General features: G+C 38.8%; 1 long non-coding RNA gene across 1 annotated transcript in view; it reads right to left on the reverse strand.

Annotated features, from left to right (window-relative positions):
* Positions 1–1,780: 1,780 nt before the first annotated feature.
* The window catches only part of LOC149783971 (uncharacterized), a 40,830-nt gene continuing 26,905 nt past the window's right edge, over positions 1,781–15,705 (reverse strand). The window contains exon 3 of the long non-coding RNA XR_016413705.1: positions 1,781–1,795. This is a non-coding gene — a long non-coding RNA (uncharacterized LOC149783971). The remainder of the gene's footprint in view (positions 1,796–15,705) is intronic.

Consider the following 15,705-nt stretch of genomic DNA (forward strand, 5'->3'; position numbering starts at 1 on the left):
ATTACTGTACAAGTCTTAGTAAAATTGTTTGTGTCACCACTGTCAATCAAGAGGTTGCGAGTTTCATCTATAAAAATACAATGTTTGGTATTTTTATCTTCAAACTTTCTTTTAAACATCCATATCTGTTAACTTATTCATATACCTCAACTCCCATACCAGGTCATGCAATTCACGACGGTTTGAAAATAAATGTGGCCAGTCATACTGACCAATATATGTCAATAAATGCCCATATTATTTCCTCAAACAATGCAGTTTAAAGACAGCACAACTTTCCAGACATTAAGAATAGGAGCAATGCAAATATATTAATACTAAATTCGATCTTCACCTTAAGCATAATCTTCATTTCAGCTAATAATACAAAAATTCAGTGTACAGTTGCTTAGTTATAATTTCTATAAAACGTTTTAAATGAACACAACACTTTATGATAAAACATATAAACATTTTGAAGTATTGTATATAAAGCCTCATTTCATGTAAGACTAATAAAATGGTTACCAAGTGCAACGAATTTACTCAACTGTTTTCAAATATTTTGTATGAAGAAATAAAAATATAATGTTCCTGTTCACATTATAAAACAGCATGTTTTACCCTGCACATAACAGTTATGACATGGATGAACATGCTTCAATGAGGGAACGTAGCCAGTTATCTTTACAAAAGGTGGAGTCAAAGAAAAACATGGTCCCGTTATTTTGGTTATCATTAAAATGTATCATTCCTCAGAACAATCTATTATTGATCAGTCTAGATATATTATTTTAATTAACTCATTATGAGACAATAAAAAAGTAAAACAACTTTGTGAACAGTTTCATATGTAAACCTTGATAAAAAGTTTTATCAACAATATCACCGATGCCTAGTTTGTTTAACCTACTGATTAACTAATTTTTCACATAGATAACTTAGCTTAGCCAATACCCCCCCCCCCCCTGCTGGACTAATTAGTAATAAGCTTAATGTCTACATGTAAAATATCATATATGTAATGGGTCACTTAACAAAAAAAGGGGGGGGGGAAGGTCAGAGTCAGCTAGCTGATTATTCCCCCAATAGTTTCTTATCATTAATGGGTTCTATTGTAATATACTTAAGGCCTACAAGTGAAATACCATACATAGAATGGGTCACTTAACTAATCGGGGAGGGGGTGACATGTGAAATATAATACGTGTAATAAGTTCAGGTAACAAACTCATATAGGATTTATTTCAAATGAGCCATTACATTAAATTTAATACAGATTACAATCTCAGTCTAATAACCTTTCAAAAATCACCTACATAAAATACAGCTTTTAATTATTGTTGATACTTCTAAATAGTAACCGAACACTATATTCCAATACTCATTGGCAAGGTTTTGTTAATACATTCCAGACTGAGTGAAAGGTTTGTGAACTCTTTTCCCTGATCGATAGAACCAAGGCCACATATGATATTAAGTAGGTGTTTTTTTTACTTCATCAGCACTTTTGTTGGGGAGACCTTCATCCTCAGACCATTTGAAAAAAAAAGTGTATCTGTGGCTGCAATAATATATTTGTTCCCACTGTCTGTTATTGGAAGAGGACAGACAATATTGATTCCAACTAAACTCAACACTTTTGATGGCACTGGTAAGGAAATCAGAGGAGGTACTGCTTGTATTGGCCTATATTCAGTCTATTGTATTTATTGCAGTCACTGACATATTTTATTATACGTTGTTTCTTTCCCATCCATTAATACCCTTCCTGGCATTTCTCATATGTGTTGTCATGTCCACCATGTGTATTTATCTGTTAAAATAAAAATAAAACAATGAAATTATATTTAAAAAGTACAAGAAAAGAATATTTACAATTTATAATTATGTACTTTGTGTACCACATAAAGAAAGAAGAGCGCAAAAGCAAGAGCTAGAGAGAAAGGAATTTAGATAGAAAAATAAAAGAAAAGAGAGACAGAGGGAGATATAATGACAGGAAGAGAAGTATATGAGAGTTCTAGAGGCATATGGTGAAAGGAGAGAGAGAGAGAAAAATGAGAGAGGAAGACAGAAAGAAAGAGATAGGAGAAGACAGATATAGTGAGAGGACTAGACATAGAAATAAAGTGAAAGAGAGATAGAGAATATAGAAGAAGGTAGATTAAGAAAGAGATAGGAGAAGAAAAAGAGAGCGAGAGGAATAGACGTAAAAGAAATGTAAGAGAGAGATAGAGGAGTTAGAAGACATGAAGAAAGAGAGTAGAGGAACAGAAAGAAAGAGGAAATCTGACACAGATGAAGTGGCTGAGAGAGAAAAAGGAAGACAAGAGGAAAGAAGAAAGGGAAAGGGATTAAGCGGACAAGAGATAAGACAAAGAGGGAGACTTAAGGAAGAGAGAGAGAGAGAGATAAAAAAGAAGACAATGGAAAATAGAGACAAGATAACATAAGACGGGGAGAGAAATGAAGATAGAGAGAGAGAGGAAAAAGTGATGAAGAATGAGAAGAAAACAAGAAATATGGAGATAGGAAGCAAGGATGATAAAGAGGAAGAGTGAGAAAGAAAGAGGGGAGACAAGAGAGAGAGATTTATTAAGATATAATAAAACAGAGGAAGACAGAGAGCAGATACAAACAGATTCTACCCCTAGAATAATGATGGATAATTGATTTTGATAGAGTATGGATGTATCAATATATTGAGTAGCTTAGCAAGTAGTGTTATATTGGGGGTTTTTTTTGGTGTGAACTACGGCCAATAGACCCAGGCTCTGTACATATTATCCGAGTATCTTAGAATTTTGCAATAATATTATATTATGATTAATAATTTGTTAAAGTACTACTTACCAAAATGAAAGCTTGCTAGGAATGCTCATGCTTCATTTCTTCTAAGAAGTCATCTTTATAAAGTAAACCACTGCTTGCAGTAAAGCATTTAACCCCAATTCACTCTTTCTCTTACTGAGAGCTTTAAAAACTGCCATGTTTACTGGGTAGGTGCCATCATTAGCATCCGATACTATATCAATGTATAACTTGTCATCCATGATTGTGAGTGAAGAAGTAATATTAAGGATATTCAACTTTATATATACCAATATTGTATCCACCAGTTGTTCTTATAAATGGGATTATATACCAATTTCCTGTAGGGAACACCTGTAATTACCTGTGATCATTACTATGTATAGAATGGTTTGGTCTCACTAGAAGGCATCCGATTTGAGCGCCACTAAGTGAGGCGCTGACATTGTTTTTTTTTTCTCATTAGGGCTTATCCCATTAGTGGGCCAAAAATCTCTCTAGAATGCATTCACAATCTCGTGTGAAAAGTAAAATCTGAGAAACTTGCAATGCCGTGTTCATTCATGGTCCCAGAAGTTCTTCAATTAATGGCTACAAACACAGTTCACACTGCAATATATATTTCTATAACTGCATGCCACAGTGTTGTCTAGTGAGTTCAAGCTGTTATAAACAGATAGATAACAAAACTTGTATGCATGTGCTGTTAATCTGCACTTAAATGCTTAAACATTGGGCACAGAATATTGCCAGTTACAAAATCATGCGAAAACAACTCAGAATTAATTTCATGGCAATAAACTGTTATGATCACACCTTTGCAAGGGATCTGACCCTCCTCCCCCTGGCAACAATATCTTAAACCTGTTTAAGAGAAACTCAGTATCCTTTAATGTATTTATAATTTAATTAAAGAACCAATATGACAATTTGCAACTAGTGCAATATAGCTGCATTTTTTAAATATAAATTCATAATTATAAAAAAGTATACAATTACTAGGTTATATGCAGAGAAAAATGGTACTACATTATGCCAGTATTGTACATCTCTTTTACACCACAAACCCCAAATACAACACTGACTGGTGTTATAACTATATGGTCGTAAACTAAGTATCAGAATATAGTGAAATCCAACAAGCTTTCCATAAAATTCAAAAGATAATTTATTTCCCTAGAACACAAAGTGAAAGTTTAACAGGAACTTACACTACAGTAAATTACATCCCAAAGAGTCCCAAAAGTTCTAACTTAAGCCCAATGGGTGTCAAGTATTTCAAATGAATTTCAGTAGAATTCCAAAAGAAATTCGATATTGAATGCACTGATGTGCCAAAGGTCAGGGAAGGTAAAATGGTGCTGACAGTCTCGATGTAACACAACAATATAATACAAAATATCCTTGAATAAATTCACAATAATTCCAAGATAGTAATTTAGTCCTAAAATCAAAGAGCACTTCGTAATTACAATCAATAATTGAAATAAATAAATTAAATCTTCACAAAATATAATTGAACACAACTGACTCCACTAGACTGATGTTAAGGTATGGAATGAATCATTCTGAAGTATATAAAATATATATATAACAAAAGCCAAGACACAATAACATAACCTGGATGAGGGTGAAAAGTTCATTTTCCCATTAAAATCACAATAATAATAATAGTAATAATGCTAATAATAATAATAATAATAATAATAATAATAATAATAATAACAATAATAATAATAATAATGAGGACTTTGTATAGCGCCTAATCTGTAGAAGCACTAAGCGCTTTACAACATTAGACAACACCTATAAGATAAAAAAAATATAATGATATGATTTGCAAACACAAACACCATGAAATTAGAAAACATAAAAAAGCATGCTAAGAATATTTCAGATAGGAAGCATTAGTAGGTCTTTAAGTTTGTTCATGCAGTCGTAATAAGTAAGTTTTGATAGCACTCTTGAATGGGATCACTGTGTCTTTGTGTTTAAGTTCAGTGGGCAGTTCATTTCACATTTCTGGGCCCTGGTATGCAAAAGAACGCTGTCTATATGACTTTGTTTTCATAGTAGGAATACTGAGTATATGACGGTCACAAGAGGAGCATTAGTATCTTCTTGGTGTGGAAACCTAGCAAAGAGAACACATTTTATGTTTGATTCTGGACCAAAGGGATAGCCGGTGTAGGGTACAGAACAGCGGGGAGGTGTGTTCTGATCGTGGTACTCTTTGATCCATTCAGCTGTGTTTTTAACTTTTTGAAGTTTTTGGAGTAGATATTGAGATGAACCAGACAGAATTTAGTTAAAATAGTCCAGTCTTGAAAGTACTAATGAACACACAAGTGTTTTAGGGGCATCAACTGAAAGATAGATGTGAATGGAGCTGATGAGTCTCAGTTCAAGATATACAGCCTTGCATATGTTCATGACATGGTGCAATGTGAGAGTACTGTCCAGAGTAACACCTAGGTTTCATACTGATTGCGTGAATTTAATGTTGGTGTTGCTGATATTTATTGTTTGAGGTAAAGGATGTAAATGAGAAAGTGTTTGGCTTGTAATCAGAATGGCATCAGTTTTATCATCATTCATCTGCAGCTTGTTACATGTCATCCATGATTTCACATCAGAAATGCACCTCTCTACACCTTGGATGGTAGCATCAACTTCAGTTGGGTGGCTAGATTTGTATATGTGGGTTGTCATCAGCTAACATTTGGTGAGACACTGGATGATGATCTATGACACTTGTGAGTGGCCAAGTGTATGTAATGAAGAGAACAGGTCCAAGAACAGACCCTTGTGGAACACCACAACATAGATCAACTGGGCTTGAGTGTATTCCATTTGCAGACAGAATTTGTGCCCTGTTGACCAAGTAGGACTTGAACCACAGTAAGGCTGTATCACGAATGTCAAATGCATGCTGGAGACGTGAAATAATATATCATGGTGATTGTGTCAAATGCTGCAGACAGATCAAGGGGGGTGAGAACTGTAATCTTTCCGTTATCCAAAGCAGAGAGAATGTCACTAACTACTTTTAGAAGAGTAGTTTCAATACTGTGGCATGGGCGATATGCAGATTGTACATTGCTAAAAACACTGTTTGAATTCAGACGAGATACAAGCTGGGATAGAACAATCTTTTCTAAGAATTTTTATAAGAATGGGAGATTAGAAACTTGGCGGTAGTTCTTTAAATCGTTATGGTCGAGTGATGGTTTCTACAGCAAAGGCTTTACAATGGCAGTTTTGAAACATTTTGGAAATTCCCCTGATGAGGGAGAGGTATTAATAGCATCAGTTAGTGAAGGTAATACTCGATCTAAGCACTCAAGCAGCATAGATGATGGAATTGGATCAAATTCACATGGCTGTGGTGCACTCTTAGCAGCAGAGGGGGCGAATCGGACATTTTGTCCAATCGTTATTTTGCTTAATTATTACTTTCTGCACTCAACGATCTAGTGTCGTCAGCGCCTGGTAAAAAAAAAAAACGACGACGTCGTTGGGGGATCGTCCAATCGTCATTTGGTTTAATTAACACCTTCTGCGCGTCGATCCCCAGTGTCGTCAGCGTCCGGTAAGCACGTCGACGACCGCGTCGATGTCATTGCCCCCTCTGCTGCTAAGTGGTTATTTACAATGAAAATTATTTACAACTAACCGAATATTTGGTCAAGTCCGATACGATATCGTGTCCGAGGATCATGTAAATTTATCGTTACAAATCCATGTGGGGTCGACTGAGCATGACTAAAAAAGTTTCGAAAAACATTAAAGTCCATGTCACCGCCGCACCATGTCTGCCAAATATTTCGTAGCGTGTGTGTATCAACGCCGTTGAACACAGCAAGAATATTACAGTTGTCTCTAATTACTTTTGGAATCTGAGTGTATCGTTGAGTGACATATATCACGTCAGTGTTTTTATGCCTGCCTCTGGAAAATATCCTAGCTGGGTTTTTTTGATTGTCTAACATAACATCATCGTACACGACTAGATTGTTAACGTCGCCATCAATATCATCAATACCCGGTGCATCATTGATATCCGTAATAAACTCAATAACATTTTTTTTAGCGATCGCTGATGCATTCTCGTTGAAATCTTTCAACACCTCGTAGCATCGTTGATCATCTACGCTAGGAGCAACCAAATACAACTTATCCCACTTCATCCATCTCATTATTAAATTGAGTAACAATTGCGTCTTGCCGGATCCAGATGGTCCGATGATAATCATCCGGATCGAGTTTGGTAACGCTGCAACATGCTTAACTGGTTCTCTTGTTTTAGTCGCCGAAAAATCAATTATATTCATATCTCTATACATAAATTATGGATCTATATTGTGTGAAGTGTAGAGTACGTACTGGCACAAATGATATGACAACCGCTACAACAAGAAATAACAGATCGGCCCTTACTGGCAAGTGTGTACAATGCGGTACAAAGAAATTTAGATTTATTTCTATTAGACCCGGAGATGTTTTAAAAAAAAGCGAGGAGGTGACATCGCAGCCAAATTGGCAAAACTCCCCGGAACACCGTGGGCAAAGTATCCAGGAGAAAAACACCTCCCAGGATATAACTACTGTGGCCCCGGAACACGATTAGATATTAGACTCGATGATCAAAATCAGCCCAAACCCGGTGAGTATCCAATAAACGCTATCGATAAGGCGTGTCATGCTCATGATGTTGCTTACAAAAGTAGCGATCTGCAACAGCGTCATATCGCGGATGTAAAATTAATTCACGCATTAAATGCTATTCCTGATAAATCCGTCAAAGAAAAATTGACCTCATGGTTGGTAAAATCGGCTATGAAAGGTAAATTAATGATTGGAAGCGGAGCTTCTGGCGCTGGTAATTGAAAACGATAGCGTTTATAATAACAACATGGAATCCATCTATTATTCTCCGAGAGGATACTGGAAGGGGAAGGCCGCAATTGGTAAGCTTGCAAGCGCTGCAAAGGTAACAAAGACCACTGCGGCTAATTGGTTATCCAAACAGGCTATATGGCAAATCTATCTACCACCGCCTAAACAAATCAACTTCTCGCGCTTTGATGTCAGCGTACCTAATGAAGTTCATCAGGCTGATATACTATTTTTGCCGCATGACAACGGTTACAAATACGCGCTAACCGTAGTTGATGTTGCGAGTCGATACAAACAAGCGGAGCCGTTAAAAACAAAGTCGGCAACTGAAGTAGCCGCTGCGTTTGAAAGAATTTATCGAAGAGGCCCTCTGCGCTGGCCAAATCTATTACAAGTTGATCCCGGTAGTGAATTTCGCGGCGCTGTTTTATCAACGCTTAAACATCATAGCGTCGCGATACGACGAGGTCATACTGCGCTACATCGTGATCAGGCAATTGTTGAACGATTCAATCGGACTCTCGCTGAACGGTTATTTGGATATCAATACGCGAAGGAATTCATCCAAGAAAAACGATCTCGTGAATGGGTTAAAAGGTTGCCAGGCGTAATTGCAGCGTTAAATAACGAGATTACCCGAGCAATCAACATGAAGCCCAGCGACGCGATTAAATACGAGTATATACCCGGAAAATCAAAAATAAATAGCGTTTCCAAGCCGATTCTTGGCGATGTCACTGTTAGATATCTATATGAACCAGGAGAGCTTGAAGGCGGTAAAAAAAGGGCTACCGATCCTATTTGGAGTGTTACCACACATAACATATTAACGATAACACGATCAACTGGTAGACCACCGATCTACAGACTGGATTCAACTGCTCCTCAGCGCGGATTTACACGCGAGCAACTACAAGTGATACCTAACGATACTCAATTACCCCCGCGTGGTCTTAACTAGCGCCGTTGCGTCTATTGCACTCAAGACAGGTCAACCTCACATTGTTTTTGACATGACCGAGACTGTTATCGATCCTATCCACGGTAAATTGGCGAGTGTCTTTATCCGAATAACGCCAATTCATTATACAATTGCAACTCGCGCAGTGATTATTCTGTTGTTGTCGTAGCGAGATTATTAATTCGGCATCAATATCAAAACGCCGCTGTTTTTTTTTATCCTGTTGGCGGTAACCCGAGAGTTTTCTATTAATGACGCTTGCATCGATGGTGACTTTGTCGCCGGCTTCGTCGGTGGCTTCGTCAATAACAATTCTTCGAAGCTGATTTATCCTTCGTACTCTGGACACTGCAAGATAGACTAGATTCGACCATTCGATGCGATTATCAACTATCCAAACAATTGTGTCCGTGATGGTTAATCCCTGCGAGGAATGTATTGTTCTTGCGTATCCTAGCGTCCACGGGGATTTATCAGCACGTAGCGCGTCCTCGACGACACCGATATCAACGAGCACGATATCATTCAGCACGAGAATTTGTTTTTCTGTCCGGCCTGGAATTTCAACTTCAATGTTCTGCCGCCGTGTATCCGCGGGTCTATAACATAACGGCACTGGACGCGTTGGAAACTTTTCCTTATGCAACGTAAACAATTTCCGCTGAAGTGTGTCTCTGACTATCTTTCTACTCGCTACAATCAAATCGTTTGGTCTCCATGTTTCCCAGAATTCATTCAACGGCGTTTCCGGAATCACCTCGCGAATTATTTCACATTGAATTTTATCCGGCTGTAATCTGATTAGTTTTTTAACCTCGCGCAGTTGTTCATCAAGTGCTCGGTAATCAGCATCGGTTTCTTCATAATAGTCCACGAACCCGCTCAACCAATCATGTGGACCCTCGCCGACAAATGGTGGTGGTTGGCCATGATCCCCACACATGATTACCGCTGTATTCGCGCGCAGCAACCACTCAAGAAACATTTGTAAAGTATCTAACGAAACAGTACATATCTCATCCCAGATGATAATGTCGGGAATAAATTTTTCACCCATTCGATCAGGAGTCCACTCACCGCCGCTGTATCGAAAAAAGCTGTGATAAGTAACGGCGTCAACATTTCGTTGTTTTATCTCTCGCGCTAGTCTATGAGTCGGTGTAAGCACGATTATACTTGCCCGCGTTCGAAATAATTCAATTGCCCGAGTCGCCTTTCCTGACCCGCCACAGCCGCTTAAATAAACCGTCTTGTGTCTACAAATTGGATCAGAACACGATGGTGCATTAGACCATTCTGACAATTTATCACCGCGTAAGTAGTTGTTCTCAACGGTGACATCTGCTGACGGGGAATAATCGCGTCGTATTTCATTTTTAATTCTCCATGCACCCCAACTCTCGTCCGGACTAGTAAACCCGGCTACGTTTTCCTTATACGCTACGTCAACATAAAATGAATCAACGGCTACTCTAACCGCGGTATCGGGGAATCTATTTATCATCGAGAATAAATTGATAGTGGCATAACCCAGCATAGACGCCCTCAAATGTGGATACGCCGGGCTGTCTCCATCGCTGTAGGTAACAACTGTACCCAACCTCGTTCCATTGGACAAGAAAGCTGTTTTGCAGTTCACGTATCTATTTTTTGCCACTGCGTCCTTGATTACGAAATCATATTCTGCGTCATCTATAATCAGCCGTGAGCAATATCGTTTGTAGTCGTGGTTTTTTCCACCTTGTGTAAACTTACCAATTATTCTTCTACCGAGATCTTTTGCCTCGCGGTTTCGTTGGTTAAATATCCTCCTGGACCATTCGATGATATATTCCTCGTCGGCATCAATGTTTTTTCTGGACTCGTCAATTATGCTATCTAGACGCTCCGGTTCTGGTAACCAGACTTCAGTCTGCGCCCGATATGATATAATCGCGTCACTGACAATCAACGAAACTAGCATGCTACAATCAATCATATACCGTAGCAGCGCTATTGGCAGCCACTTCTTTTCAGCCATGTGTCTACCGATCCAAATATAGCAACAGCGATGGAGTCCTGCCGCGAATTCAAATGATACTATGCGAGCGAATCCGGTTAAATCAAAATCAGGCAGTGGTCCATTAATAGCAACACGAGTCATTTCATGACTGGGGTGTCCAAATCGTCTAAAGTACTCAGCGGCGGATCCATACCCGAGAAAACTCGCTGGATAACAGGCAACCATATCAACCGAGATCATAGCGTCGCGGTTGTATTTAGTGTTCCATAGTCCACCGTGATAGTATTCCAAACAACTGGATTGTACATCCGGTAGAAATTCCCTGCGCGTTGGTCTCCACGCATTTTTCCTTGCTGCAACATGAGCTACAACCGATGGAATCGTAAAACAATTTGTTAGCAGTTGTTCATCATGCTCCTCAAATTCTATGGCGGTTTTTTTCATCCTGTTGTGAAATGCTTCAGTGCGATATAATTCACCGTTTGGTCTTACAAACTGATCAAAGGTATCCGCATCGTTTTCAGCGCTGCGAAGTAACCACACTGATACAGGGTCGTTTTTACACAAGTAGGCAATAGCATCAAATAGTTTCCTCTCCGTGAGAAAACCGTCCTTGGAGAATTCTTCTCCCAGGAATTCTTCGGGTATATACTTTACTGTTCTATCCCGTGGAAATATTGTGATCACGGGCGTCCATGCGTGTTCGTTATGATCAATAATTTTGATTGGGGCTCCCTTCGATTTATACTTCGATTCGTATAATACTTCACCGGTTATCGTTGTAACGGTTATTGGAAATCTCAGCGATGTTTCTAATCTCGCTATGTCGCTGATGGTTGCTCCACGCTCTTTTACGGTTAGTTCCCACTGGTTGATTTTGCTACGTCGTAAATCAGTCAATTTGTTTCCTCGACATGCATTTGTAAAATGCTCTATTATTCGTTCTGCTACACAATTTATCCCAGTTGACTGTTTCATCGGTTTCAGTTTTCCGATATCAGGTTTCTTATTTAACGGGTATATTCCATAAACAACTGCTGTTTCAGGATACGCTCGTTCATAGTATGGTTTGTCAATTCCGGTTAACAACCCCGGCTTGGAGTCGCGGCTGACAGTGACTGTTTTCTTGTCGCTGAGAACTGGTTCAAATTTATCACGCATGATCCAATCGCCTGATTCCACCCGGACAATGAATTTTACTCTGAAGAAATACCTTTTACCGTCAAGTTGTGATATTATCATTGCTGCGCGGTTGTCGTTCATGGTAGCATCAACAATGCCATCAATTCGAAATGTTGACCAACTGTGAGATGCGCCATCACGCTTGAATTCATTGATACAATCGCGTATTTTATTCAACAGGGTTCTATCGTTTATTAACGCTTTTGGTGTGTCCTTGAGGACTCTATCGAGATTAAACCTAATATTTTTCCAGGGCTTAATTGCTGCTAATCTCTCAAACTCATCCATATAATTAAAACAAGTATTTAAATAAAAGAATATAGTATAATGAATAAATGCAAATGGTTGATGATTGGGTCGATAACCCCGTGCAATAAATCATGTAGAGGTGAATTCTGCGGGTATCATTTACAAAGCGTTCGTAATGGTTCTCTTGGCCCCCTCCCGTGCTTGGTTTGTCACGTTGGTGTAAGAGGAAAATCGCAGTTGTGTATTAATTGTGGCGGAAAGCGATACAGGGAACTAAAACGCTATTACGATAAACGAATAAAAAACGCCGTCATTGACCCCACCGCCGACTTCGTCATCAAAACCCCCCAAGACTACATTGAAAGGTTTATAATTAAACCAAATAATAAATTAGACAAGTAGTATTATTATATAAATGGACCAAGAATTTCAGCCGCATCCCCTGCTCGTCAATTACGAGGCATCTCGCGACGGTATTGTTAGAAACCGCAGACTGAAGAAGCCGGTTGGATGGAAAAACAATCACGGGTATTTAATGTTTACTGCTGGAGGGAAAAAATATCTCTGTCACAGAATCATCTATGAATGTTTCCACGGATTGATCAAAGATAGTCTCGTTATTGATCACATTGATTCTAATTATCAAAATAACAGACTGTGTAATCTGCAAGCTATCTCTCAGAGTGAAAATATTAAAAAAGGCCAGACTGGTAAGTACTCAAAAGCAGCAAGGGGCGTCAAATCATTTGATACGTCAACGCACGAGGAAAAAATATTTCAGTCAATGAATGAGGCAGGAAAATATTTTGACATTTGTAGCGCCTCAGTACGATTTGTTGCAGAACGAGTATATCAAACAGCTTTCTCAAGTAAAAACGGACATAGAATTCGATTTTCATATTTGAAGGGGGATAACTCGTGAGGGTATGACGAAGTCACCATGATAGAGTTATGCTGTCACGTGATTTGCAAATAGTCGTCTGTTTCAATGTAAATAAGTTACCTATGCGCGTTCACCTGGAACGCATTACGTGCTTATATTTTTTAAAAACTCGTTATTTGTTAGGTGCGGTCCGTAGTCCAATGCAAACATGTTTGACTATGAAACTCGAGTCAACAATTTACGGGTTCGCGCCTCGCAGCGGGCAATTGCCTGGCGGGAAACGGTCAGATGTTTTTTTTTTCTATATAATTGGGGGGGGGGGGAGGGGATAAAACCCCCTTCGTTGAAGTTCAAAACGAACCAAAACGCAGCCCACACTATCATTCATAGTGTGCGCGGTTGGTTTTTTCCAACTACGCAACCATGATTGATTTTCATGGGTTGCGTTTTGGTTCGGTTGAGTGCAAACCACGCCCCCGTCATTGTTTGTACTGTCCATAATTAAGTATATGTATATGCCTGCAATCTGCCACAACACTCGAGTGGAGATTTACGGCATTGTACTGTCCATGTATGCCTGCAATCTGCCACAACACTCGAGTGGAGATTTACGGCATTGTACTGTCCATGTATGCCTGCAATCTGCCACAACACTCGAGTGGAGATTTACGGCATTGTACTGTCCATACAAAAAAAACGGGGTCAAAAATGACCCCCAATAATTTTATTAAACTTTAAACCTAGATTTTAATAAAATTTTTGATATTAGAAATAAGATGTTTATAAGAATATGGATTCCCAAGACATCAATAATATATTAACTGAGATTTCAAAATTAAAAAATCAAGGAATTGTATTATCTGATAGGCTCAACAGCGAGGAAATATTATCCGATTATGAGGCTATAAACGAACAATCGAAGCGAGGGCGTTTTACGCTAGCCCGCGAGTATTCTTTTATAAAACGATTACAACATACAATTAATGAGAACCTGTATGGCAATGACGTAAGCGTATTCATTGGGTTATTCACTGCCGTTGAAACAATACGAAAAAAACTCGGGCAGCTTTATGAAAAACGCCGCGAGATCTCTAGCAAGATTAAAAACATTAGGAGGATCATAGACGAAACCCCTGTGGGGAGCCTCAGCTTGAAGTTACCTGTGCCCACGTCGCGTGACGAAGTCGGCATACAAATGTAACATTATATATATGTGATGTACACAATGACACGATATATTTCTGCCACCATGGAAAGACCCGGCGGAAAATTTTATTTGAAATTGCAGATCAATTTACAATAATGGTAGGTGAATCACTTACTACTCGGCTAGCCAGAGAGCGGCTAGCAGCGCTTATAAAGTTTATACCGTTACGAGACAGAGTGAGAGAGAAACTTCAAACGCGACAACAAATGCAAACTGATTTTGCTGTTGGAAGTGAACAGTTATTTGCCCCGGTAACTAAAGCGACTAAGGATGTTACGGCGGTAACTGTACCCGTTCTTGGTGCGCTTGAAAAGATAGCGGCAGAGACAAAACAAACAAAAAGGTCTTTAGAAACACTCCCTGCAAAAATAGCGGCTGCTACAACACGGAGGCCACCACCACTCGCTATAACCGAACCACAAGAACCTTATGTTACAATGACCGACGAGGAAGAACTAGGCGCTACTGCGAAAGAACCAGAAGAAGAAATACCAGAAGAAGAAATACCAGAAGAAGAAATACCGGAAGAAAAAGAGGGGAATATACCCCGTATTGTACTCAAGAAGAGCACAATAGATCAAATTAGAGGCTTCAGCAACAGGGAAGAATTAATCAATTTTACTGCCAACAATTTTGCTAAGAGCATACGAGATAAGAAGCATATCAATAGCGGTTACGAGAAAAATATAAAGTCGTTAAAGGACTGGGTAAGAATAGTGTATTTAGCAAGTAAACATAAAGATGCATTACCACATCGTAGTAAATCCGATTACGACGCATTCCACAAGGAAGTTAAGAGTATAACACCAAAAAAAGGAAAAGGATACTCTGTTGGTAAAGAATCCTACGGCGTTACCTGTCCTAATAGTGTTCTCAGTGATATATCACGGCTGGAAGTACTAATCGGAGGAAAATGAGCCGGAAATAACTCTACGGAAATAATCAATGAGGCCGCTGATATTTGCAAGCGTTTATTTGCAGGCGGTATTATGGACATTAATGCATATCGAACGCTCATAGACGAGCTCGTGGATGATTAAAAAAATTATAAAATTATAAAATTATCGTTTTTGTTAATTTTTTGACTGTTTTTGGCCATTTTTTGACTGTTTTTGGCCATTTTTTGTGGGCAAAAACCCAAGGAAATCATTTAGAGAAAATCGATGTTTTTCTGAAAAATCGAGAAAAAAACGACTATAGGCAACAAAAAACGACCAAAAATGACTAGAAATCAAGAAAAAACCAGAAAAAAACCGGATTTTTATCGAGGGCAAAAACCCAAGGAAATTTTGATAAAATTTATTCCGGTTTTCCACACGGCGGTGGGGGGGGGGGGTGATCAATCACTGGTGATCACAATTACTAATTGGAAAACTGGTGTTTTTAATAAGGATGATCATACACTACAACCATGATAAACCAGTACTCGTCTACGTGGTAAACTCGCCATTGCCTGTTTACCGCGCGTACTATGGAGATGGTCTCGGTAGCACCATTGCGGGGTTATTTACAAGAATGGTTCCAAAAGT

Source organism: Sinohyriopsis cumingii, chromosome 14, assembly GCF_028554795.1.
Source record: "Sinohyriopsis cumingii isolate HCF-2022 chromosome 14, ASM2855479v2, whole genome shotgun sequence".
NCBI classification, from domain to species: domain Eukaryota; kingdom Metazoa; phylum Mollusca; class Bivalvia; order Unionida; family Unionidae; genus Sinohyriopsis; species Sinohyriopsis cumingii.